Source organism: Gossypium hirsutum, chromosome A01 (assembly GCF_007990345.1).
Source record: "Gossypium hirsutum isolate 1008001.06 chromosome A01, Gossypium_hirsutum_v2.1, whole genome shotgun sequence".
Lineage (NCBI taxonomy): Eukaryota > Viridiplantae > Streptophyta > Magnoliopsida > Malvales > Malvaceae > Gossypium > Gossypium hirsutum.
This window is the reverse complement of record NC_053424.1, coordinates 75298162-75302919: the sequence shown is the minus strand read 5'-3', so window position 1 is coordinate 75302919 and position 4758 is coordinate 75298162. Positions and strand designations below refer to the sequence as shown.

Sequence of the window (4758 nt, the reverse complement as noted above, 5' to 3'; positions counted from 1 at the left end):
ATATGGATCATTCTAGATATTCCTTGAGGAGACATCTGGCTTACTAGTGTGAGTGTCGATGACGTATCTAGAGTGTCGAAGAGGTTGCAGTATCGAGCGAGGCGAGTCACATAGGGTCCAAGGCAAATGGGACCCCTCTTATGGCGGTCTATTTGGTGGCAAAAAGCAAGGGCTATAAAGTATGCCAAATCAAATACATGACCAATCGCCATGCTCCATAGAAAGTAAGCATTGATGGTGCTAATGACGCCGGTGCTTTCTCTCCTCCCAGTTAAGGTATGAGCTAGGATGGCATGGATATAGCGTAGTGCTGGAGGAAGAGAAGACGCCTTTGTGCGACTTGCGTCATAGGGAACCGTACTCGCCGTATGGTCGGTCCAACAACAAGAGGGAAAGTAGTGTATGTGGCGGTGAAGCTGTAAAAAATTCTTGGAAGCCATGAACTCCTCTGTGTAGAGGCCCAAAGCAGCTCCGAACTCTAGTACACTCATGTGTCTGACGAGTCCACCAAGTCTAAAAATGATAGTACCAGGCTCGTCATGTGTATTCATCAAATGCTGTAGATGGAACGCAGTGCAAAACTCCAAGGTCAGCTCTGAATAGGTGGGCTTGATAATTGCAAAGAACCGATCCCACGGGGCAGTATCGAGATGGAATCGAATAAGGTGAGCAAGGTAGATCTGCTCCAAAGTGACCCAATCAATACAATGTCCCACTCCTAATGGTCGTACTCGAAGAAGCTGAAATAGGTTGTTTTATGGGCTTGACAAGAATCGAAGTAGAGGGTGACGAGCTTCAGTCGAGGCGCTCGAGGAGGTTGCGCCAGGACCCTTTCGCTTTTTTGAAGTGGGGACTACAGTCTTTTTACCTTGTGTGTTTGTCATTGTGTTCCTAAAAATAACAGAAGTCAGATATCACCAAATATTTAGTCAAAAGACAAAGGAAAAAGAAAGAGCATTATTAGAAATAGAAATATATCCTAACACTAATTAAAGCAAACACTAGAATAATAGGGAAAGAGAAATAGCATTAAAGAAGGAAAAAAAATCATGACAAACATCTAACTAAACAAATGAATGCAATTATAGGAGAATAGAAATACTAAAAAAAATAATAATAAAGTAGGCTACAAAAAATAAAGAACAAAAATGAAAGATTCAGACAAACGAAACAGACAAAAGAATAATTAGAATAATAAGAACAAATATGATGATAACTACTAATGAAGACTACTACAAAAAATAAATAAATAAAGAAATATTTCATAAGATTAAAATGGACTAAAAAATACCAAATAACCAAGGAAATAAAGAAATAAAATAGAGGTAAGGGTAAAAGAGGGAACCACGGTGGTGGTCGGTGGTGCGGCCTGTGGTGGATGGTGCTGGTGTGAATGGGGAGGGACATGAGCGTGGTGAGGGGGGTCGTGCGCCGCGCTGTGGGGTCAGGTTATGGGTGTGATGAGGGGTTGAAGAGGAAAAAAAGTGAAAGGAAGAGATGGGGAAGGAGGAAAAGAAAGGAAGAAGAGGGAGAGCTAGTGGTGGCTGGATGGTGGGGAAGGGGGTTGCGGCGGCTAGGGTTTTAAGGAAAAAAATTTTGAGAAGAAGAATAAGAAAGTGTTAGGGTTGTGGGGTTTAAAAAAAAGGGCATGGTCGTGTTAAGGACTCGTGTTGGGCCTCACGGCCCTGTCATACACCCGTATGGCTCGAGTTTAGCCCGTGTTTATCGCAGGAATTTTATGTCCATTCATCACACGGCCTGGGAACACACCTATGTGTCCAGGCCGTGTGGTTCACACGACCGTGGTCTTTGTTTTTCGCTTCTCCCACGCCCATGTGGTATCCCACACTCCCGTGTGTTAAACATACAGCCGTGTGCCTTACCTGGGTAACTCTCTGACTTGTTTAAAATTTTAAAAGTTTAGCTGCAGTTTTTACACGGCCCAGGACACGCCTATGTGGTCCACATGGCCGTGTCTCAGGCCCGTGTGGGTCACTGTTCCTGCATAAAAAAAACACAAAAATAGCTAAAATAAACTAGTTAGTGGTGTTGGTACTCAGGTTGCCTCCAGAGAAATGCTTATTTAAAGTCTAAGCTCGACTTACCTCAATTTTATATGATTACGGTGGATTGAGGAGTTGAAACTCCTCAACTCTACTATCAATTTTGTTTAAATAAGGTCTGAGTCGAGTATTATTTACCTTGAAAGTTCTGAATTCCGTGTGTGGTACCTCGACTGTACCATGTGGGAAGGATTTCAGTACCATGAAGGGAATTGTTCTGTTTGTATTGTCCTCTAAAATAGCAATTCGGGGTTCCTTTTCATCTAACAATACTTTATCCCCAACCTTAAATTGCTTTGTTTCATTCCTACGCTCATCATGGCGTCACTGTGATTCATAGTGTACATTTGGTTTCCCCTCGACATGTGTTCGCCATTCGTCTAGTTCATTGATCTGAAGCCTTCGTTCTTCGTGAGTCGCTCTGTTTTTGTGGCATGCTTAGAATGAAGCTCCATCACGTTTTTCCTAGGGGGCTCCGGCAAAGAAGTTTGAGTTGTAATATTACTAAAATTACCAGAACTTAAACAATCATCTCGATTACTAGATATTTTAGTAGAATCATGAGCTTAAAGTTTAATCGTGTCACCTCCTTCACGAAGTATCAATTCACCTGTGCCAACGTCAATGATAGTTCTAGCAGTTGCTAAAAATGGCCTACCTAAAATTAGAGGTACGTCACTATCCTCATCCATGTCTAGAACAACAAAGTCAACTGGGAATATAAATTTGTCAATTTTGACAAGCACGTCTTCAATAATACACCTAGGAAATCTAATTGTTTTATCTGCCAATTAAATGCTTATCCTAATTTGTTTGGGTTTCCCAAGAACTAGTTGTTTAAACATGTTATAGGGCATGACATTAATACTTGCCCATAAATCAGACAATGCATTCTTAATATTTAAACTACCAATTAAACAAGGAATAGTAAAACTCCTTGGATCTTTCAGTTTTTTGGGTAGCCTATTTTGTAATATGGCTGAGCAAACTACGTTTAATTCCACGTGCGAAGCATCATCTAACTTTCATTTATTAGCCAAGAGCTCCTTTAAAAATTTCATTGCGTTTGGCATCTGCGAAAGAGATTCAATAAACTGTAAGTTAATATGTAATTTTTTTAATAATTTAAGGAATTTACCGAATTGTTCGTCTGTGTGGTCTTTCCTTGTTGCATTGGGGTATGACACGCGAGGTTTATACTCCTTGCTTACTGGTCTCTGAGTACCATTGCTTACATCAACCTTACCTTTATCTACCACATGGTCCTGCCTCCGTTTCGGTTCCTCCTCAACTAACCCTTCATCATTGTGGACAGTAATGGCATGAAGTTGCTCCTTTGGGTTAGTTTCAGTGTTGCTTGGTAGGCTACCTTGTGGTCGTTCAGAGATCAACTTAGCAAGCTGTCCTATTTGAGTTTTGATCCCTTGAATCGATGCTTGCTAATTTTTAAGCGCTGTTTCGATATTCTGAAAATGAGTTTCTAACACCAAGATGAATTTTGTGAGCATCTCTTCAAGGTTCTATTTTTTTTTGTATTGGTAAGGTGGTTGTTGAAAGCCTGGGGAATGTTGTGGCCATTGATTTCCTTGACCACCCCACAAGAAATTGGGATGATTCCTCCAACCTGCATTATAAGTGTTACTATACGGGTTATTTTGAGGTCTAGAATGATTACCCAAATCGTGGACTTGTTCCTCCTCAGTGCCGGCTTGAAGGATGGATAATCTGTGTTGTGCACTCCTCCTCTATTTGAATAACAGCTCATCACTGGATGTACCCAAGTAGAACCATACAAACCATCAATCTTTTTATTTACAAATTCTACCTGGTTCGATAGCATAGTGATTGCGTCGAGGTTGAAAGCACTAGCTGCTTTTGTCGGCTTCGTTCTTATGACTTGCTACTGGTAGTTATTTAGTGACATCTCTTCAATAAATTCATAAGTCTCTTCAGGTGTTTTATTGTTTAAAGTTCCACCGGCGGCTGCATCTATCAGTTGTCTTGTTGAGGGGTTCACACCATTGTAAAAAGTCTGAACCTGCAGCCATAGAGGTAACCCATGTTAAGGGCACCTTCTTAATAAGTCCTTGTATCTCTCCCATGCATCATAACGAGTTTCTAAATCCATCTGCACAAAAGAAAAAGATATCATTCCTCAATTTAGCCGTTTTAACTGGCAGAAAATATTTAAGTAAGAATTTTTCGGTCATTTGTTCCCAAGAGGTGATTGACCCTCGTGGTAACGAGTTCAACCACTTTTTAGCCTTATTCCTTAATGAAAAGGGAAACAACCGAAGGCGAATGGCATCGTTAGAAATGCCATTGATCTTAAAGGTGTCACAAAATTCTAGAAAATTCGCTAAATGAGTGTTTGGATCCTCGTCCTGCAAACCATCAAACTAAACAAACTGTTGTATCATTTGAATCGTGTTAGGTTTCAGTTCAAAATTATTTACAGTAATAGCAGGTCTAACTATACTCGATTCAATTCTTGTTAAAGTAGGTTTAGCATAATCATATATAGTACGAGGAGTAGGATTCTGATCTACTGGATTTGCAGCAACCAGAGAAGGTAGCGGATTATTCTGATTTTTAGCCATCTCCTCGGTTGTGGTACGAATCTCGTCCTCTTGCTCTTCCTCTATGTATTGAAGGCTTCACCTTATTTCTCTTTGGTTTCTGCGCACTGTGCTTT

General features: G+C 40.6%; 1 non-coding gene across 1 annotated transcript; it reads left to right on the top strand.

Moving 5' to 3' along the window:
• The first annotated feature begins 4117 nt into the window (after positions 1–4117).
• Positions 4118–4225, top strand: LOC121208225 (small nucleolar RNA R71). The gene has a single exon (XR_005903183.1). It is a non-coding gene; the product is annotated as a small nucleolar RNA R71 (small nucleolar RNA).
• The last annotated feature ends 533 nt before the right edge of the window (positions 4226–4758 follow it).